This window comes from Delphinus delphis, chromosome 6 (genome assembly GCF_949987515.2).
Source record: "Delphinus delphis chromosome 6, mDelDel1.2, whole genome shotgun sequence".
Classification (NCBI taxonomy): domain Eukaryota; kingdom Metazoa; phylum Chordata; class Mammalia; order Artiodactyla; family Delphinidae; genus Delphinus; species Delphinus delphis.
In genome coordinates, this window is record NC_082688.1 from 108,786,043 (window position 1) to 108,809,709 (window position 23,667).

Sequence of the window (23,667 nt, forward strand, 5' to 3'; positions counted from 1 at the left end):
AGCCTGCGTGCCACAACTACTGAGCCTGAACTCTAGAGGCTGCGAGCCACAGCTACTGAGCCCATGGGCCACAACTACTGAAGCCCGTAAGCCTAGAGCCCGTGCTCCGCAACAAAGAGAAGCCACTGCAATGAGACGCACATACACCACAAGGAAGAGTAGCCCCCGCTCACCGCAACTAGAGAAAGCTCGCACGCAGCAACAAAGACCAAGGCAGCCAAAAATAAATAAAATTTTTAAAAATAAAAAGAAGTTAGAGCTTCAATAAACATCATTGTGCTTATATTGGACACATGATATCATCTTTTAATATTCTTTTAAGAAGGTTATAACAGTGTTGTGTATTCTGTTCTACATTTACTTCTTTGTTGAAAAATATGAACTATTTGTCATTTATTCCATCTTTTTTGTTGTTGTTCTCATATGTGCTAATTTTATGTGCACATGACATTTCAAGTTCTTTTAATTAAGAATGCGTGTCCAGTCACAAGTGTCTTCATTGGCCAAAACCAATTATGAACATTGGTTGAGAAGCACGTAACAGTAGTAACAAGATACTTTGAATTTAGAATATAACAGCTTCTTTCCCAGTTTGAAAGAATTTGGGTTCAAAGTGAAATACATGGAGCACAGAGGATTTTTAGAGCAGTGAAGCTACTCTGTACAATACGATGATAATGGATACATGTTGTTATACATTAGTCCAAACCCACAGAATGTACAGCACCAAGCGTGAACCCTGACGTAAACTCTGGACTCAGGGCCATAATGATGTGTCAGTGTAGGTTCATCTTTTATAACAAAGGTAGCGCTCAGGTGAGGGACAGGAATGATGGGGGAAGCTGTGTATGTGTGAGGGCAAGGGGCTCTACGGGAAATCTCTGTACTTCAGTTTTGCTGTGAACCTAGAGCTGCTCTAAAAAAATAAAGTCTATAAAAAAAACGAAATATAAATTTTCTGCCATGTTTATCCAGTGGAAAACTGTAATCATTGATTTGAATCAGATTGTGCTTTGCTAGAAACATTCTCATTCGTGTCAGGATATGACAGCCATTTTCCAGAATCGTCATCCAATAAACAGAGTCAAGTTCCAGAGGTTTTGACTTTCTTACCCAATTTGCAGATTTTATGAATGTAGTTTTCTTCAACTTCTAACAAGCGCACCAGAGTTATATTTGCTGTCTCTGAATTATGAATTTGATAGGAATAATTTTCTCTTTCATTTGCATTGTTTTGATCAGTGGTTACAGCTTTGTTTGATGAGAATCTGACACTGCAGCCGTTGTATCTGAACAGTTCCAGTTGTGGATTTGATGAGAAAAATTTCCTTTTGCTCATTTTCATTAAATCTTCTTTAAGTAAAGAATTTCCTGCTTGCAAATTTTATGTGGGCCATGCTCTGCGGAAGTCTGCTCACTTTCCTGGCCTCCAGTTATTCAAATTGGAAGCACTAATTTGAACATTTTCTCTCTCTTACTGCTTTTTAGTTTTGATCCTATTTTAAGATCTACTTTTGTATTTTATATTTTTGTCATGATGCAAATTGTACACACTCTCAGTAATCTAAAGCAAGCGTCAGCAAACTTTATTTTTAAAGGGCCAGATAGTAATTCTTTTTTTTTGCTTTGTGGCCATACAGTATCTGTAACAATTACTCAAGTCTGATGTTGTAGCATGAAAATAACCATAGACGATACATAAAAATATGGGCATGGATGTAGCCCAGCAAAACTTTACATTAAACGAAGACAGATCAGATTCGACCCATAGGTCATAGTTTGCTGACCCCTGATCTAAAGGATTCAAAAATAAAACATTGTATTCCAAGTGTAAAAAATTTCCAAATGTAAATAATGTAAAAATATTTTTCATGTTTCTTATTTTTCCTCTAAAATACTTACAATAATATATTAAAACTAAATAGCAAGATGAAAATTATAATCAAGAGCAAAATTTAAATCAGAAGATAGAAATAAAACTGAAATTTTAATTAAATTTTTGAAAATGTAATTAGATCTCATTAAATGTTTTTATACAAATAACACCATTTACAATCAAAATGTTCAATGTCCATCAGTTGCCTACGTAAAGAATCAATGTCATGAGAAAGACGAACACTGTATGGTATCACTTCTGTGTGGAATCAGAAAACAAGAAGTCGAATTCATAGAAATAGAGAATAGAATAGTGGTTGCCAGGGGCTGGGGGTTCAGGGAAATTGGCGGACACAGGTCAAAGGGGACAAAATTTCAGTTATAAGATAATTAAGTTCTGAGGATCTAATGCACGGCAGAGTGACTATAGTTAATAGTACCGTAATATATTTTTGAAATTTGGTAAGAGATTAAATGTCAAGCATGCTCATCAATTAAGTAAATAAATAAGGAAACTACGTGAGGTGATGGATGTGTGAGTTACCTTGGCTGTAGTCATCATTTCTCAATGTAAACATATATCAAATCATCACATTGTACACTATTATTTTTTTAACATCTTTATTGGAGTATAATCGCTTTACAATGGTGTGTTAATTTCTACTGTATAACAAAGTGAATCAGCTATACATATACATATATCCCCATATCTCCTCCCTCTTAATTCTCCCTCCCACCCTCCCTATCCCACCCCTCTAGGTGGTCACAAAGCAACAAGCTGATCTCCCTGTGCTATGCGGCTGCTTCCCAATAGCTATCTATTTTACACTTGGTAGTGTACACTTTAAACATATACAATTTTATTTATCCATTACAAGTCAATAAAATAGGAAGAAAAAAGAAGAGGTGTCATGCTCCACGTTTCATCTAGACTTATGTAAATGTACGTATTTTTAAGCACTATGAATTAGTTAATGTTGCAAAATGCTACTCAGCCACTGTGTACAATTGTCCTGCACACCTCACTGGTCTGTGACCATCTCCAGATCCAGGGATTAGAACACACGCATTATCAGTCTGCTCAGCCTGCCATAACAAAACACAGGCTGGGAGATTTAAACCATAGAAATCTACTTCTCACAGTTCTGGATGCTGGAAGTTCCAGATCAAGGCGCAGCAGGGTTTGGTTTCTGGAGAGGACTCTTCCCTGCTGCCGACAGCTGTCTTTTTTTTTTTTTTTTTCACTTTGTTTCCTAGCTTTATTGAGGTATGACTGACAAATAAAAATTGTATGTATTGAGGATGTACAATGTGATTTTTTTAAAGCATACAACATTATGATTTGCTATACATATATAATGTCAAATGATTACTACCATCAAAATACAATCAAGGTAATTAATACATCCACCACCTCACATAGTTATTTTTTAATTTTTTGTGGTGAGAACACAAGATCTACTTTTCTTAGAAACTTTCAAGTATATGATACTGTATTATTAACTATAATTACCAGGCTCTACAGTAGATCCCCAGAATTTATTTACCTTATAACTGAAAGTTTGTAACCTTTGACCAACATCTTGCAGTTTTCTCAACCCCTGCCAACCCCCAGCCCCTGGCAACCCATCCGGTTCTTTGAGTTTGACATTTTTAGATTCCAAATGGAAGTGAGATCATACAAGTATTTGTCTTCTTGCTGCAGTTCTCACATGGTCTTTCCTCTGAGCCCACGTGAGAGGGGTTGGGGGAAAGCTAAAGAGAAGGACCACTGCGGTATCTCTTCCTATAAGGATGCCAGTCCTATCGGATCAGAGCCCACCCATATGACCTCTTTGAACCTTAGCTACCTCCTTAATTGCCCCATCTCCAAATACAGTCACATTGCGGGGTAGGGCTTCAACATATGAATTTGGAGGGACACAGTTGAGTCCTTAGAAACAAAGGAAAGGAAGATTGACACTCAGCACTCCTGGGAAACAAATACTTTATAACTCAAGAAAATATTGTATTAATGTTATCTGACAGAAAGGATTTGCAAATTCATTTATTTCGCTCCACCTAAGTATTCTTTTCCCACGCTTCCAAAGCAGTGTCTGTCTCTGACATTGGCAGTGATAAAATCCACAAGCCTTCATGGCATTAGGACAATGGAGCCTTTTGTTTCATGGATACAGGGCAAGAAAAGTGGAAAAGCATTTCATTGGAACTGAGTGGTGTTTATGATGTACAGGATCCTCTAAAGGGTGAACCCAGGTCAGGGGCCCCTCTGGCCTTGTCTAAGGTAACCTTTTCTACAAGCATTTCCAAGATACAGCGAAAGAGATCAAGCAACTTGCTTTAACCTTGAAAAATGTCTGAGTCAGGACTAGGGCTCGGTGACATTTTTAAAACCATATTTACCATTCATGGCTGGAGACCAGTTCTTTATATAGATCAATATTAAATACTTTTGGTCAAGGATGGAGGTTTGAATCTCATTGAGTGGTAGTACCTAGCACAGATTAAGGATCAATGAATATAGGTTAAAAAACAGCTGAATGAATGCTTATATAGCCTTACAACTTTTAAATATGAAAACACTGTAGAGTTGAAAGCCATTTTAGAGTCAAAGAACAGAAAGGTCAATGACGGTCTCATAGGACTTCATAGTTATTGAGTCAGTACAAATGTCACATAACTACAGTTTTAATATAGTAGTCCTTGGTTATTTTGTCATAAACGTCAAAAATATTAATGCACGAAATATTCGTCTCTTTACGTAAGGGACTGAAAACCTCCTGAGAAAGACTTCATCTTGTCAGTTATTCCCTATCAGATCTACTGAAAAACTTGGCTTTCCAGGGAAAGGAAGCATTCTGAACAAAGCATGAGTGCTGGAACACAGCAAAGCTTTGGTCATTGAGAATTCCATGTATCCAGTGCTACCATTGCCCTGGGGCCCAATGGTGGCAGCCACAGGGACATTGGGAGGGACAGATGTGGACAGCAGTGGTGCCATGGGGAGGCATCTTGAATTGGGAACACCAGAAGCAGTTTTAGATGCCATGTATTGAGCCCATACTGTCACTTACCGAGCTTCCTACCACTAACAAGGAAGCTGGTGATGCACTGGTCATGAAATTGTCCTAAATCCCTGATGAGCTCCTCGTTTCTTTTTTGGAACTAAATGAAATAAAAATTTCACTTGAGGATAACTTCTTCTGTTCACTTAAAAATTTTAAATTAAGGACTCTCAAGGTACACCTTTAACAAAAGATACAGCTTTAACAAAATTTTAATGGTTATAAAGGGAATAGTCGGTTAAAAACTCATGATAGAAGGGAGCTGCTTTGTGGTCCTAGCGTGGACAGCAATTTTATGGGAAATTATAACCCTTTGGAGGCTGAGTCATAAAAAAACAGTCCTCCAAATCACCAAGCAGTAATCATCATTATCATTTGTAAAAGAAAAATAAAAGAAAGAATCAAAGATGTTGGCAATAATGAGTTGCTGTGAATTTTGGTTTCTCCATAGGAGCTCAGACTGAGACAGGTAACCACAGCAAATAAAATTATCAGTGGCTTGAACTGTGATTGCAAGAACAGGGGACTTAATGATATTTGCTATATAATGGTTTGTTGTTTCAGGTTCCGAAAATTTAGGTCAAACTCAAATGGATCCCCTACTTAATATCCATTTAATTGAATTTGCCTTATAAATGAAGGGACCCATGTCACTAATTGAAAGAGTTTGTTTTGCTACATCTGTCCAGCCATAAAAAACACACATGCACACATGCACACACTCAGACGAAATAGGAAAACATATGTCTGCTTCACTGATTTGATTTTACTGGACTTTTATCTAGACAGACTTAACATATGTGTTAATATTAGTTTGACTTGTTCTTTCAATGTTTTTGAATTTTAAGAGTATAATGTATAGCACTTAGATTACCATATCCTGGTGAGAAATCTTGAAAAAGAGTTTTATCTTAAGCAAAAGTTTTATTAGATGATGTCCATTTTTAAGTTAATAGCCACACAACATGTTAACTTTTAAAGTACCCTCAAATTCTCTATTGGAAATAGGTTTTGAATTGAGTTTGTTAAAACTTATCAGTTGTAGAACCTAAATTGAAACATTGTTTCTGCTACTTGAACTATGCCCAGAAGAAAACTTTTAAAGAGGATGATGACTTTTCTGTTTTATTTTGAGGTTACAGTGTAATGTAGTGCAAAACATCTAGACTGGCATAGAAATACCGAGGTTCTAGCTACTGTTCTCTCACTAAAGGGGTGTCTTTTACACTTTACCATTTACCCATTTCCTCTTCTAGAAAATGAGGCAGTTCAATTGTCAGTGAATTCTCATGCCCTGTGGTGCCTTAAGGACTCAGAGAAGAGGGGTCAAGGATTCTTACACCTACCACCCTTTAACCAGAGCAGCTTCAGTTTTAACTGTTTTACATATTGGGTGCTCATCCGCTTGTAAAATTTCACTTGAAAACATACTTCTATGCAAAACAGATTGCAAACCCCTTGACGGATGAACACTGAGGTCTACCCAAAGAGTATTCTAGCTTATAAACTGCTAACTTGCTTTTTAAAACTGTAGACTTCTGGATGTGTTATCCAGATTCAAACCGGCTGTGAATCAGTTAGGATTCTCAGTTACAGACAACAGAACTCGAACTCGAGTTTAAACAGAAAAAAGGAATTTGTTTTTAAAAGTAACTGTAAGCTGGGCTTCCCTGGTGGCACAGTGGCTGAGAGTCCGCCTGCCGATGCTGGGGACACAGGTTCGTGCCCCGGTCTGGGAAGATCCCACATGCCACGGAGCGGCTGGGCCCGTGAGCCACGGCTGCTGAGCCTGCGTGTCCAGAGCCTGTGCTCCGCAACAGGAGAGGCTACAACAGTGAGAGGCCCGCGTAGAGCAAAATAAATAAATAAATAAAATAAAAGTAACTGTAAGCTCACAAACTCTGTTGCAGGGGAAAGAGTAAAACCTGGAGGCTATGCAGTGAGGTACAACCTCCAAACCCAAACAGACTATTCCGTAGAAAAATCCACTGCCCAACACCCCTAAGCAGAGAAGCTGCGTCTCACAGCACTGATATTCGGTTTTGGCTGCTAGAACCTCCACCACTGTTGCTTTTGTCCAACACAGAGACATGCATGCACACACACACCACACACACACACACCCATGTTTCTCCTGGTACATACTCCAAAAGTTGCTGTCTTCTGATTCAGAGAATCATGTGGGTACATCTGATCAGTGCCCCAGCTACAAGGGAGGACTGGAAATCCAGTACTGTATCTGACTAGCCTTTTTGAGGAGATAAGATTCCCAAGACAGGAAGTTCCCCCAAATGTAGGAAGCATGTTCAAAAGATGACGACCAGCGCAAGCATTTCTTCATTTCTCTTTTTATTCACGAAATTTTTGTTACTGCCTACACTGCACCTGGCACTCCTCTGTGTGTTGGGATAAAACAACGAACAAAATAGACAGAGTCCCTCTTTCATAAAATTTTATGTTCTAAAGGAGCAGACAACAAACAAGTGAACAAGTAAATGTTCAATATGCCAGAAGCTAAGTGCTAAAAACTGAAATAGTCAGGATAAAGGGACAGAGAATGATGAGTGGGAACCACCCTGACCAGGAAGGAGTCAGGGAGGCATCACTAAGGAGTTTGCACCTAAGCAAAACGTAAGACGGTGCTGAGAAGGACATAGGTCCCGCAGACAGATCTAGCAGGAGTGTTCCAGGCAGAGACACTGGCACATGCAAAAGCCCCCAGGCGAGGCAAATATGTTCCACACACTGATAATACTCTCACGGACCCTTTAGGAGGAAGTGCAAAGCCCAGAGTCAAATAATGCATTCTCTAGTCTTCCTAAGGGCTTGAATGTTTTCCACACTTAAGGTTCCCAAGTGACAACTGTGGGACCACACAAGGAACTTGTATGTATCCAGGGCAACAGGAGAAGGTCAGCAAGAGCAAAAACCAGAGTTGAGTTGCTGGTTCCAACTCTGTTGTAGCTGCTGCAGGAGCATCTTATAAAGAGAGAGCTGTTTTTACTGCCAGAGACCTGCTTCAGAGCATGGAAGGAACCATCTGACCATGGGTAGACAACTCTCCCCAAACACTGACACCTGCTCATTCTGAAGAGTAACAAGATGGGCATTTGTCCAAGGCAAAGAAAGGACCTTCTAAGCAGCATGTAGTAAGTGAATGTAAATCCCACCCGTAGCTCAATGTCATTTAATTATAAATGTTCACCTGCTCACTCCACCCATAGATGCTCAGTTAGTGGTTTGAGAAACTCTTCTAGAGTTGTATGAAGTCAGAAGAAGGAAAGGGTATTTGGTAAAGATAATGTGAAATGTCACAGAAAGTAAGGACAGGAAAAGAGTTGGAAAAGGGACTCCTATCTCTAAGGGCTCACTCTCTCCCCCATTCCTCTCTTCTCCTCTCTGTGCATCTTCTTCATTTCTCCTTTTTTCTCTACACATTGGCTTCTGTTTTTCTAGCGGGAAACATGGTGGTCAACATGCTTTACGTATCACGGTACTGAAATCTAAAAAATATGAGTTCTCTTACTGAGTTCTAGAAAAAGAATTTCCAAAGATGGACTCTGTGATAGAAGAAAGACTATATCTGGTCTTTGTCTCTGGTTCCTGGCTCAGAGATTCAAAAACCATTGGAATTTTCTGAGTGGTAAGTGCCTTTGTTATGTTAATGAAGTGACTCGTGGCTGGTACCCAGGTAGCTTCAGGATGGAAGCTGGTCATCAGAAAGACCAGGCATGTGGCTAGAGGGCTGGAACCTTCAGCCACTGGACCTCCAGGGAGAGGGTAGGGGCTGCAGATTGAGTACAATCACACGGCCAACCAATCGTGTCTACTCAATGATATGCCAACAAAAACTCTGCATATCAAGGCTCTTCCTGGTTGGTGAACATATCACTGTGCCAGGAGAGTGAGGTACCCTGAAGCTCCTCAGGGATACAGCTCTGTGTCTGAGACCATCCCAGACCTTGCCCTGTGCAACATTTCATTCGGCTGTTCCTGAATTGTGTCCTTTATAATAGAACTGTAATCAAGAGTATAGTACTTCCTTGAGTTCTGAGAGATTTTCTGTCAAATTATGGAAACTGAGGGGGTCATAGGAACCCCCAAATTTATAACAGGTCAGTCAGAAGTGTGGATGACCTGGGTAGCCCACCTGCAGCTGGTGTCTGAGGTGAGAGCCCTTAACCTGGGGAGTCTGATGTTAACTTCAGGTAGTTAATGCCAGAACTGACTTGCAATCCACCCATCTGGGGTGGAAACAGAATAGACTCTGACTAACCAAGCCTAATCCACGAGACCAAATAGTAGGATAATATGATTAGCCCAGCTGGACTCTTCTTCCCGCCCTAAACCAATCAATGGTCACATTTATAAACTTGGTGGCACCCATAGCAACCAGGTGACTTGGGGGAAGGGGAAGTTCCTAGAAAAGAGATGCTGGGCAGACAATATCCTGGTTTTTACTCCCACTGCTAGAGCTTCAATGAATGACCGAGAATGTCATGCATTTCATTCATAAATCTGGTCAGATCTACAGATGGCTCTGCCGATGCTATAAATTCATGTGATCATTCCATGTGACGGGAAAGTACATGCAATGCTGACCTTCTAAATGTTGAAACACTTCTAAATGACAAAACACTTTCCAGCAGCTAAAATGTCTTATATTAAAGCTGAGAATGTATAAATGGTAATCTGATCTTATAAACAACTGGCTATGGCAAAACTATTCAGTGCTTTTCTCAAGTATATAGTTTCTTTGGCACAATAGAAAAGTACCCTCCTAAACACAGCCCTGAAAGTAAATGTAAGGTGGATTCTGGCAGTACATTTGCAGAGAGAGCAGTAGTTTCCCACGTCATATCATGGTCTGTTACTTTCTGCCGACAGAAGTCTCCCTGGCCCCCCAGGAATGTGTTCTGTATCTCACGCCACACCATTGCAGCACTGTATGCATTAGCTCTTAGCTCTCTACACTGCAGTTGCCTGGGAGTTCATCTGTTTCCACCAGGAGACTAGACAGGAATTGAGAACACAGGCTGCCTTTTCTTCTGTTCTGTCCTCAAGACCAGTGCCTAGAACGTAGCAGGAGCACAATAAATATCAGTGATATTTGCCTTGCTTGATGGTCTTTGGCAAGTGACCTAAACTCTCTGAGGTTGGTTTGCTTGTGGGTAAAATGAAGGTAATTATAATCCTTACTTCACTGGGTTGTTATGAGGATTAAAGCCCCATAAATGCTACTGTTGTTGCTGTTGCTAACTGTGGCCTGGTCAGCAATCATTATTCACTGATTAGACGCCATCAGACCCAAAGCAAGCTATTTATAGCTGGAGGAATCACAAGAGAATATTTCACAAGAGCTCCAAGTCCCTGTTCTCAAAATAAGCAGCAGATGAGACCTCACTACTCAGCCTCCCCTCTCCTGGCATCTCCGTGGTCACTACACCCTGGACATTATTAGAATTTTTTGACTACGTGTCAACGTATTTACACATTCATATTTACCCCTTACTATTCATTTGTTTGTAACAAGTCATCGACATAGTTTATTAGGAGTCAAATAATGTAGTTTTAGTTTACTCTATGCTGCACATTTAGAGACTTTATTACACTTTATAATGTGCAATGAGGAAAAAAGATTCTGGTCCTTTTTCTATTTATTTTATTAAACCACTCTGCTCCAGAGTATAGGCATTTTTCATTTCTCTTTTTAATATGCCAGCTCTACTCCTTACTCATTCGTGTCCTCTATCCTGAGATGTTAGTCAATAAAGTCAACATATTATTAGAAGTAATTTATAATGTATATGTAGATTAAATTGTATCATTAAAAAATCATTCTTACGCTTAGGCTCTTTATGGAAATCAAGAATCGTAACATCTCATTCATACCATAGTTGTAAAGACAGAATTTCAAAACACACATACACACTTGGGAAAGAGCAAGTAGACATAAAGTTCCAGCAGGCAAATAAAACCTCTTTTTAACCAAAAAGAAAAAAAAAATTCTTTGGAAAGAACTCCTGAGGTGCCAGAAGAATTCTGGAAACTAATACTATTAAGAGGATAGTAGCTATAAGCTGAGAATTATAACTGTAGTTATACATAATACCAGAGCAACCCCTGAAGAAAGAAAATGCTTTTTTTGTTTAAAGTCACACTCTTCAAAGATATATTATTTAATTAGTAAAGGAAATGCCATTCTTTTGATTTTTTTTGGTAGAGAAGAGAAGAAAGTGCATCAGCTGGCATTTAAATGTATTGCACTGAATAAAGGTATCTGACACTTGCCAACTACCAAATTAATTTGACATAAAAATTGAAGTTATTTGAACGATTAATTACATAATTAGAACTTATATTGGTTTGAAGCCATTTTTAGAAGCTTATTAATTCAAGGTGATTTTTTTTTTCAATCTTCAATCAAAAACATTATTCCAAAATGCCCAGGGTGGATTTAAATGTGGAGTAAATTCTCTGCTGCCAGGAAGACACTGAAATATGTTGATAATGCCTGTACCCTCTCAAATACACAAAGGTGAGCTTGTTACCTAAGTCGCACATTCCATCCTTAGTTGAGATTATAATCCTAAATCTTTGTTTTCAACAGGTTCTTAGGAAATTATAGACAAGGGTCTACTTAATTTAACACAAAGTAAAATGTCACAATTTACCCGTGAGTGATCACAACATGGGCATCTCAACAGTGGTATGTTAAATGTGTCGCTTCTTGAATTGTTGCCAGCTAACATTCATTTTGTGACATATGAACATTGCCGGGGAAATTCAGAATCCTTCAGCCACTTACATCTCACATTCATACTCCCAAGTTTTATTAAAGGCACCAGCGTTGCTCCCCATTAGGACTTGTCATGCGATGTTTTATTTTGATATTTTACTTCACTGATTTTCATCACAGTTTCCTACCTCGGTTCCAGACACTATGACTGCATTCATAAACTTGAATATAATATGCATGTGAAATCATATTTCCTTCTTGGACACATTAGCAAAATTCCATCTGTCTGCTCCTTTTTAAACTGTTAAGTTTTCCACATTGAAAAGAGAATTGGGTTACAATTACCTACTGAGACTTTTCATCAGAATAACATTCTAAGTTGTATATAATGTTGTTCCATATCCTCCCTTGCCTGAGGAGTTTAAAAGAGTTCACATACCCAGATATGTCTGCAGTAAACCTAAAGGCATATTAAAGCGTTTTAAGGCTGAAAGGAATTCTCAGAGATGTTTCTAGCCTAATCCCTTCATTTTTCAGATAAGAAAGCTCAGCTAAAAAACGAGGAGAGAAGCAGGATGGGTGAGAACTCTAGGACCGAACTTGCAGCGTTCAAGTCTGCTTCCATCACTGCCGGGACTGTGAGACGTTTGGCAATTTACTTCACCTCTCTGTGCCTTTGTTTCTGTGTAGTAAAATTACGATAACACCCACTCTACAGGGTTTCTGTGAGAATTAAATGAGCTAATACATTCATTACCAGGAAGAACAGTTCTTGTCCATTCCTGTAATTTCAGTGAAGAGAGGATTTCCTTAAATACCCCTGAGTATCCCTTTGGAAGAGGACGTAGAACAGAGATCGTTTCTCTCCCTTTATCCTGGGATCAGCTGCCCACGGAACACTCAACTTCTGCTCTGTTCTAATACTCATCTTAGGTTACCCTTCCGTGGAAAATCTGGATGCAGAAATCCATCTGATTCCAGGGTTTGCTGCATGAAGCCTGTTGTTGCCACGTTGTCTGGTAACAGCTTCATTTGTCGTAAAGGTGATGTTTGGCTCTCCCTGTGACCAGTTTTGTTTTCTCTCTCATTTGGTTCAGAACTCTGGCAAGAAAACACCCACACAAAGCACGTAGCTCACAGAGTTCCCGGACAAAGAGAGCACTCAGTAAGCATTGGCTGTTTCCTCCGTTATTCCTTCTTGCTCCAAGTAGCCTATCACGTCAGTGTCAAAATTAATATCACAGCCCAGATCCCTTAATTACAGTGCTAAGATCTTATCTGTGGACAGGAAAAAATAAATAGTTTTGATTGTTTAATACCTTAAGATCATATAATTGTTTCTATTTCACAGCCCCTCAGATCCACTTAACTAATCACTATGCCCTTATTTGAGGCAAATGAGTGCTGCAAATATTTATTAATATTCCTTGGGTCCCACGACTCAAATAATAGAAATTTATATTATTACATAGAGTATTTAAATCACACCTTGATATTTTGAGATGTACAAATATAGAAGTAAAAAAAAATCACCACACCTTTCATTTCTCAAATGAATACGCTGCATTTCTTGGACTGGAGTTTTCAGTTTGTAAATGCTATATTCCTCACCTTTATAACTTTGGAGGCTATAATTTTCAACTTAAATTTACTATTTGCCACTTCCCACAATTACCCACTTATATATACACCCTACTTAATACCATACACATAGCTAGAATTTTTTAATTTTTAGTAGATTTCCTTTTTTATTTCATAGTTTAATAAAAATGGCTATGGATGTTTGCATAGTAGAACTCTGAATAATAGATTTTCAGTTTCTTTAGAACAGTTCCGGGATCTTTCTCATTCGTCTCATTCATCATAAATCAGACTATGTCAGTGGTCTCAAAACCTCCCACCATCTTCCCTTCCTGTGTGGAATTAAATCCTTTAAAGCCCACCGTAAGCTGGCCCTGCCTTCCCCCTGACCTCACCTCCAGGGAGTCCCCCACCTCCCATCCCCCATCACTCAGGGTCTCCTAGCCACAGTGACCTTCTCACTGTGCCAAGACATGCCACGGGCACCCCCATCGAGGACACTTGAACCTGCCCTTCCCTCTGCCAGGAACTCTCTCCAGGCAGATGTGTGCTTGTCCCAGCCCCTCACTTCACTCAGTCCTCTGCTCAAATGCCATCTGCTGAGAGAGACCCTTCCTCACCATCTTCCCCCAGACACCCCGACATTCACCCTCCAACCCTCCCTATCACCCCATCTTGTTTCATTTTCTTCACAGCCCTTATCACTACCTGAGAATATGTACATATTGGTTATTCTTTATGCTCTGCCCCCACTTCTAAGATGTAAGGTCCACAAAACTAGAAATTTAATTTTCTTTATTCCTGTATCTCAATTACCTGGCAGATGTTAGACACTCAAAAATGTGTTGAATTAATAAATAACAGATAAAGCTTGGTGTATGTCAATACTCAGCACAGCTCCTGGCTTTTAGTGAGCTTGAATAAATGATGATTGAATAAATGAATAAATTATTTCGTTCAACAAAAAATACATTGCACCCAGAGCAAAACGGCACGACCTATCTACTGTCAGACACCTTAGAAACTTACTGGAGAGAGAAGAACTACATGCACAGAAAAATTTTAAATGCTATGTAACACTGTGCTAAGCTGCATGTAATCAGTTCCACAATAATTGTGTCTAAATCAATGATACAGCTATTAAGTGCATGGCTGCCCAGGAAGTAGACTTTGATGAGAGTGGAAGTTCTCAGGCTGGCTTCATTGAGTAGCAATTTGAGATGGATCTTAAAAGATTTGTTTTAGATAGGGAAGTTAGGGAGGCGACCATCACAAATAGGAAGAAAAAAGCCACTCCAGGGCTTCCCTGGTGACACAGTGGTTGAGAATCTGCCTGCCAATGCAGGGGACACGGGTTCGAGCCCTGGTTTGGGAAGATCCCACATGCCGCGGAGCAACTAGGCCCGTGAGCCACAACTACTGAGCCTGCACGTCTGGAGCCTGTGCTCCGCAACAAGAGAGGCCGCGACAGTGAGAGGCCCACGCACCGCGATGAAGAGTAGCCCCCGCTCGCCGCAACTAGAGAAAGCCCTCGCACAGAAACGAAGACCCAACACACCCAAAAATAAATAAATAAATTTATTTTTTAAAAAAAGCCAGTCCATAATGGAGTTGTATTTCCTGTTTTTTTTTCTTTTAATTGAAGTATAGTTGTACAATATTATATAAGTTACAAGTGTACAATATAGTGATTCACAGTTTCTTTAAGTTATATTCCATTTATAGTTATTATAAAATATGGGCTATATTCCCCATGTTGTATAATATATCCTTGCAGCTTATTTATTTTATACATAGTAGTTTCTACCTCTTAACCCCCTCCCCCTATATTGCCCCTCCCCCCTTCCCTCTCCCCACTGGTAACTACCAGATTGTTCTCTGTATCTGCGAGTCTGCTTCTTTTTTGTCATATTCACTAGTTTGTTGGAGTTGTACTTTCTTAACAATGCATTTTTTCAAGTGGAAGTTTTCCAATTTAAGCACATAATGAATATTAAATTGTATATCCCAGGCAATGCTGAGATTCTCATGATTTGAAGTTTAAAATTATAAAATAAAAATTAGTAGGAGCTAATTATAATATTAATTATAATATTATCAGTAACTGAAATCTCTACTCATGTGCTAAGATGCAATTATTTTTGCTTCAACTAATTTAATCAAATATTAGGATGAGTGTTACTGAATTATACCTGTTTTGCAAACAAAAATGCTTTTAGAAGAAAGGGTTTTAAAATATATTGAAGATATGGGAAGGTCCTGGAGTGTCTTAACATGGCCATATCTATAAAGCATGCTTTTTATGATTATAAGTTATTGAAGATATTTTCAGAAATATTCACTGTCTCAGACATGCTCATTGTCTTATCCTGTACTTGAAGAGTAAGTGGCTTAAAACAGATTCGCACTCGGGGCTTCCCTGGTGGTGCAGTGGTTAAGAATCTGCCTGCCAATGCAGGGGACATGGGTTTGAGCCCTGGTCCGGAAAGATCCCACGTGTCGTGAAGCAACTAAGCCCGTCAGCCACAATTACTGAGCCTGCGCTCTAGAGCCCGCGTGCAGTAACTACTGAAGGCTGCACGCCTTGAGTCCGTGCGCTGCAACAAAAGAAGCCACCGCAATGAGAAGCCTGCACACCTCAACGAAGACCGCAACGAAGAGTAAACCCCCGCTTGCCACAACTAGAGAAAGCCCGCGCACAGCAATGAAGACCCAATGCAGCCAAAAATAAATAAATTTTTAAAAAATAGTAAGAGTAGTTGTTTCTGATTTCTTTTTTCCCCTCTTGCAGGTGACTATTTTGAAGCTAGAAAAGTGAAATAAACTATATTAAATAGAAATTCGATGTGTCTTGCCTTAATTTGACATTATAAAAGAACAAATGGAGAAAATGAAGAAAGAAAAAAAAGAAGGAAGGAAGGAAGGAAGAAGGGAGGGAGGGAGGGAGGAAGAAAACCAACTAATACAAATGTGTAACAGACGTGTCGAGTTCCACATTTCCAGAACTGGACTCTTGACTATCCGTCCACATTGGCTTCTCCTCCCACCTCCCCATCTTCGCTGGTGGCCCCTCCTTCCCTTCAGACCCTCAGGCCAAAACACTTGTCTTGATTCTTGACGCCTCTCTTTTCTCACAACCCACATCTAAACCATCAGGAAGTCCTGCTGGCTGTGCTTTCAAAATACAAAAATATATCCAAGTCCTAATACTTCTTACCACCCCCTCTGCTATCCTTCAGTCCCAACACCATCCTCTCTCACTGAGACGAGGCCACCAGCCTTCCAGGTGACCTCTCCTGCCTCCATCTCATCCAATGTCTCTTCTCCATCTAGCAGCCAAAGGAGACTTTTTAAAACTGTTCAAAACACTGGAATGAGTCTCCACTGTACTGAGAGTAAACACTTGTGACAGCAAAAGGAAAAAGGGCCTGAGGCTGTCCTCAAACAGCTTCCAGGCCAGTTGTTGGTATTCTCAAGAGGGAAACAACCAGGAAGGAGCTATTTGAACAGCCGTTCAAAGAGAGTGGAATTTTCCTTCCAACCACAGTTCTCTTTTCATTGGACACATTTATAAACAAAAGAAAAGCTCCTGACTATCCCAACACTCTCGAATTTTCCGAGAACAGTAAGAGTCCTAGATGTTCTCTGCTTTGAAATCTTCCACTGGAAACTGTTGTGATTTTTTTTTTTTTAATTGGAATTAGTTTCCAGCACCTCTGCCACTTCTCAGCTGCATGACGCTGACGGGTCAGCTGGCTTTTGAGACGCAATTTCTCATCCGAGTTGGGACTTAGCAGGGCCCGCCCAGCCTGACCCACAGGACCACGGCAAGAATTAACTGAGATTCTCATGTTTGGGGAAAATTTTATAACGAAAGTGTATCCTGTACACACGTATATCATTATTTAACACAACTGCTTAGCATCCTTCCTGGTGAAGGAGTAAACTGTTAGCATCCCATCACTCCACCTGCCGCCAGTGGTGACCCTCCCTATAAAATTACAAAGATTTCCAGACCCATCGGTGACCCCGTAGGCTTGGGTGCTCGCTGCTTCCCGTGTGACCATGTAATGAAGAGCAAGTGATGCCTTGTCCATTTTCAGAGCTGTCTTTTTCCTGCAGGGTTTGAAACCAAAGTGGCAAAGGGAATTGGGGCTGCTTGGAAAATGTAGCCTTTCCTTCCTCTTCCAGGAATCTCCGTGTACAAAGTCAGCTGCTATCATCAGCACGTTTCAGTTCCTGCCTCCTTGCTCTGCCACATCCCTAGCCTTGCTGAGAAAAAAAAAAATGCAAAGCCTCCCCAAGAAAGAGCAGAAAAGGTGACCTTGTAAGAATGCGCTGTAGGACTTCCCTGGTGGTCCAGGGGTTAAGACTCCGAGCTTCCAATGCAGGGTTCGATTCCTGGTCGGGTAACTAAGATCCCACATGGCGCGGCCAAAACAGAAAAATAAATAATAATATTCTCTATCTAATTCTAGCATATCTCATGGAAGAAGTGTGTCTTTATATTTTAATAAATAGATCCTCCAAATCTCAGCCTAAGCGCCTCTTCTTCAGACCTTCATTCCCCAACCCACAATCTTTCTCAAAGCATCTTGCTTTTCTTAACTATTGTTCACCACGGTTTGCTGTTAGATGCATTTGTTTGTTTCCACATGTCTGCCTGCGGCCGCCAGACCCTAAACTTTCTGGGAGTAACAACCATACCTGCTGTCCTCAGCGCTATGCTCCCTTCCAAGGCACCCGGCCCACTGTCCAGGCCCAACACACATTTTGAATGAGCAACTGAGTTAAACAAATAGATAAGAGGGAGAAGGCCTTCCAGTTCCTCATGCCAGATACATCTCAACCTCAACACTTAGTCAGCTCGCCCCACCGTCCCGTGTAGGCCTGGATTTTCACCCTCCCTGTTCACTGCCATCCAAGTGCAGTCACTCCATAGCACCTCAACCCTTACTGGTCTTCTCCCTCCTTCTACTCTTACGAGTGAGTGCTGCTTTCCTAAAACAGTCTGTTAAGTTTCCAGAATATAGTCTACAATTTAGATTTCTTTTGTATCCTTCATGATGCATTTTACTTTTTTTAAAGATTTTTTTTTGATGTGGACCATTTCTTTTTTTTTTAAAAGTTATTTTTATTTATTTATTTTGGCTGTGTTGGGTGTTCACTGCTGTGAGCAGGCTGTCTCTAGTTGTGGCGAGCGGGGTCTACTCTTCGTTGCAGTGCACAGGCTTCTCATTGCGGTGGCTTCTCTTGTTGCAGAGCACGGTCTCTAGGCAGACGGACTTCAGTACTTGCGGCGTGTGGGCTCAGTAGTTGTGGCTCATGGGCTCTAGAGCACAGGCTCAGTAGCTATGGTGCACGGGCTTATTTGGTCCGCGGCATGTGGGATCTTTCTGGACCAGGGATCGAACTCGTGTCCCCTGCATTGGCAGGCAGATTCTTAACCACGGCACCACCAGGGAAACCCCTGATGTGGACCATTTTTAAAGCCTTTATTGAATTCATTACTATATTGCTTCTGTTTTATGCTTTGGTTTTCTGGCTGCGAGGCATGTGAGATCTTAGCTCCCAACCAGGGATCAAATCTGCACCCCCTGCATTGGAAGGCAAAGTCTTAACCACTGGACCACCAGGGAAGCCCCTCATAATGCATTTTAAATAAGATAATCTAAGACAGAGTCTGCCCTCAGCCAAGGGCTCTCTAAAATGGCATGAGAGGTACAGGGCTGACAAAAGGGCTCAAAATAACTTAGAAATAATTCACATAACTTTTGAATACATAGTGTCTGTGACTCATACCTCATTTCAATTATTAGCCCTCAATAGTGCATAATCAAATATCTTTCAGGCCCCAAATCGCACTCCCAGTAATTCAGCCTCATAATTCTTTGCTGAAACAGAAATGCCTCTCACCCAAAAAAATATTCCAACACAGGAAAAAAGATAAAACGCTTTAGTAGTATTCTAGACCTACTTCAGTATTCGAGAATGTCTGCTGTAGATGCAACTGCCCCTTGGGACTTCTCCTGCCCAGGTGGCCATTTCTCCTTCTTTAATTCACATCTGATATTCTCCTTCTGTCCTCCAGTTAGGAAAATATAGATACGGTTTTCAGGTGAACCCAGTCTTCAGTAAAACAGAGAGGAAAAACAGCAAAAAAGTCTGACAGCGTTGTATTCCTAGCCAAAACTTTGGATTCAGCATAACTTAAATTATGTGTTTAATTATCTAATTCTTCCAATGTAACTATATTTTGTGTTGACTTTTTGGAAACCCTTCATTATTTGCATATCTTCTGACCCCCCCCGAAAAAATATGAGCAATTAATAATTTTTAGCAGTCAAGCTAAGTTTGGAGTTGATGACAATGCGTGAACTAAAATACCTACCTAAATACAAAGAAACTCTTCTAAAATAGAAATTTGGAGCTTTGAGAATTTATTGAGAACTTTATTACATTCCTCTGTGGTTTATCTCCTTTCAGTTTCCCACAAATGTATACACCTTTGGAGGTAGAGATGATACTGCTTAATCTGCCCCGACTCATGTGGCTTCTTTGAGAAGCTTTTAGAAAGGAATGAAGAGGCTTAAGCACACTTTGGGTTGATGTGTCTTGATCTGTAACATCACAAAAAGCAATTAACTTCTTGTATCCTTATCTAAGTTAGATGCTGTTGAAATACTCAAAGACCAAAAAGTAAAACTGCCCAACCTAAGAAGAAATAAGCTCTAAAAGTCTTTTTGTCTTCCAAAAAGGTTAAAATCTCAAGTTCAACATGTGATCATACGTGGAGGAACAGAATACAAATGTGTGTAAACATGGCGACAAAGAATCTCCAAGGTTGTTCCATCGTGAGACTGATTAAAATTTGACATGTTTGAACTCTCAACACATTTGCTGAACTTCCGGAAAGTTCTACCCTTCATAATTAACCACTAATGAAATTTTACTAGGAAAAAAAATTACAAGCTCTAGTCAGAATCTCTTTAAGTCTGAGGGAGCAAATTCCATGAGAATGATCACCTTCCTATATGAGAGACTGCCACAGAAAGGCTCTGAAACCAATCTGTCCCCAACAGCTAATAATTCACCTATTATCAAACCCTCTAGAATCATAATACCTCAGTCCCAACTGTATGCCTGCAAATTTGTGACAAAACAGTTGATGAATTGCAGTGACTGGCCAAATTGGTGATGTGCCTTGGGGTTTCAGAACTCCACCCACCCTACGTGTGAGAAGAATTTATGAAGATAACATGACACGCTAATATATTTTTACAGCTTAAACAAGATATTCCATGCCATTTTTGAGCACCACACGTAGTTTATCAATATAAATCCTAAGACCTTTATCCCCTTTTGTTTCTTTGCTGCTACACATAATATAATTATCAAAAAGGTTAAGACTGACGAGTGGAAGAATTTCAATCCTGGACAGAAGCTCTCTTTTCCCTTTCTTTTTCTATTTTCATTCATTGGTTCATTTCGATTTTTGTTGTTTTTGTTACAGTTGTCGTAATACAATCTTCAGCCATAGCAAAAACACGTAAAACACTTTGAATGGCTTCAATGTGACCTTTGAAAAACCTTATTCCTCTATCTGCATTTAGATGGGTCAGGTGGTGTGTCAGATCCTAAAGCAGCATTGGCTGGCATTCAGGTATCTTTCAGAGAGAAATCAGGGTCACCACCTCCGTCGGATAAAACTCTTAGTTCGTAGGTAGAAAGACATCAGCACTGTCCTCTGCCCCAGCTGTTGGTGAATGTCAGGTCTGCGTCAGAGGGCTGTTCTCATTCTCTAAGATGGTTTGAGCAGTTAATTATGGAAAAGTACTCCAGGCATCCCTGCTTAATCAAATTTTGTATATAAATATATAATGTATATGAGTAGTCAAGAAAATTCCTGTAAATTGAAAGAGTTAACATGTACCAGGCCTGTCAGTGCTTATGATAAAAAAAAGAACAAGCAGCTAACATTTGGTGAGTCATTAGCCCATGCCTGGCACGGTGTACTTTCCCTGCATTAGCTCACTCAGCCCTAATACAACCCTACGAGATAGGAACTATTACAATGCCCATTTTCTAAAAGAGGAAACAGGCTTCTGGGGTTTAAATAAGGTTTAAAAAATAAAAAAACTTCTAAGTGGAAGAGCAGGAATTTGAACTTGAGTCTAGCCTACTTCAAAATCCGTGCCCTTGAGAGCTAGGCTTAATGGTTTCTATAAAATTCATACACACGTCACGTTACTTTGAAATTTCTCAAACAGAAAACATGCACTGGAATAAGATTTAGCCATCTCACGAATCTTTTAAAATCAGATATGGAGGAGCGTCATCACCAGTTGTGAACAAAGTGATCTTGGAAAATTTACTTAAAACCTCCAAGCGTCAGTTGACTCATTTGTATAAAGCTCCCAAGATTATGAAGGGATACATGAGATCGTGTATGAGAGAACAGAGGAAAAAACCACAGGTGGAGCATTTTCCCCGTTAATCCATTTACAGAGTTTCAATATTTAAGATAACTCAATTTGAAAACTGATGAGTTTTCTCTCTTACACGTATTTTCTCTCTTAATACCTTGCTTGCAGTGGGCAATGTCATAAATATCTCTTGAAGAGAATGGAATGTTTCCAGTAACCCCTCCTAGGAAAACGTAGCCTGATTGAAACTTTGGTGATGGCTTCCTCCTATTGCATTTTGTCCGTAGGAATCTGTACACCGAACTCCAAGTGTACGCTCTCATGTAAGAGCACATCGCATTCTAAAATTGAAACTGAAAAAAAAACCAAACATACAACAGGTAAAACCTCAGGCATCTGTAGAAGCACTGCCTTAAAAAGATGTGCAAATATAATACACTGCTTTCGGAGAAAGGCGTCTCTGAAATTCTCAGCAGTAGGTCTAGAGCTGTCCCATCCACTAGCCACACTGACTACTGAGCATTTGAAATGTGGTCCAAAATGAGATCTGCTCTTGACACTGAGCCCAAGCTCACTCTGCTCATCAAATGCAGGCCAATAAATCGGGAGAGGTGTTGGGGCAAGGAAGAACGACTTTAATCGAAAAGCCCGCAGACTGAGAAGACGGCAGAATAGTGTGTCAAAGAACCATCTTCCCTCACTCTGAATTTGGGCTCCTTTTATACAGAGGAAGGGGAGGGGGAGGGGCCCAGTGCAATGCCAGACCAATGGCTGAGCAAGACCACTAAAGGCTGCTTGCTGACAGCCTACCCCATTACACTCTAAGAGTAAAATCTGAAGAGTTGTTTTTTTTTATGTTTTTGTCCGTGTGAGGGAATTCTGGGTGAGGGAGGAGGTGAGAGAGCTCCCTGAGTGTGAAGACTTAGGATGGAAAAAAAAACGAATGTAAAATGCCTCATTAATAATTTTATTAACGGTGGTGGTGGTGTCATGAATTGGGAGATTGGGATTAACATATATACACTAATATGTATAAAATGGACAACTAATAATAAAATAAAATAAGCACACATTTCTAAAGTTTAAAAAAAAAAATTGACCTTAGCTATAACAGGCAGAAAACAGAAATATTGTGTAGAGATTTGGTGAACATATTTTTGTGATGCTTTGAAAAAGTTCTGAATAAATTTGAATATTGTATTACTGTTTAAAAAAATAATAATTTTATGCTGACTGCATGTTGAATGGATTCTATTTGGACTATATCATATATAATATTTATATATATATGATATAACATATATGACTATACAGTCATATAAAAATTAACTTCACCTGCCTCTTTTTACTTTTTAATGTGGCTACTAGAAACTTTAATACTGTGAGAGTTAATGGTTCACATTATTTAACTGTTCAGTGCTGGCCTAGAGTGTTTACCAAATCTAATCTCTATAATTAAGCAATAATATAATTTATTACTGGCAAAAATATAAAACACAAGCAATTACAGAATCTAGGAAGTAGATTAAAAGTCATTCAGGGGACTTCCCTGGTGGTGCAGTGGATAAGAAGCCGCCTGCGCAGGGGACACAGGTTCGAGCCCTGGTCCGGGAATATCCCACATGTCACTGAGCAATTAAGCCCTTGTGCCACAACTACTGAGCCTGTGCTCTAGAGCCCACAAGCCATAACTACTGAAGCCTGTGCTCTGCAACAAAAGAAGCCACTGCAACGAGAAGCCCGCACACCGCAACAAAGAGTGGCCCCCACTAGCCACAACTAGAGAAAGCCCATGCGCAGCAACGAAGACCCAATGCAGCCAAAAATAAATTAATTAAATTAAAATCCTAAAAAAAGAAGTAATCCGTATTCCTCGCTCCCATCCCTGGTATCATTGCTGTCATTCATCTCACTTGTATATATAAGCTGGCTATACCTATGATATACACACAAGCATAAATAATTGAATAAATTAAGCTTT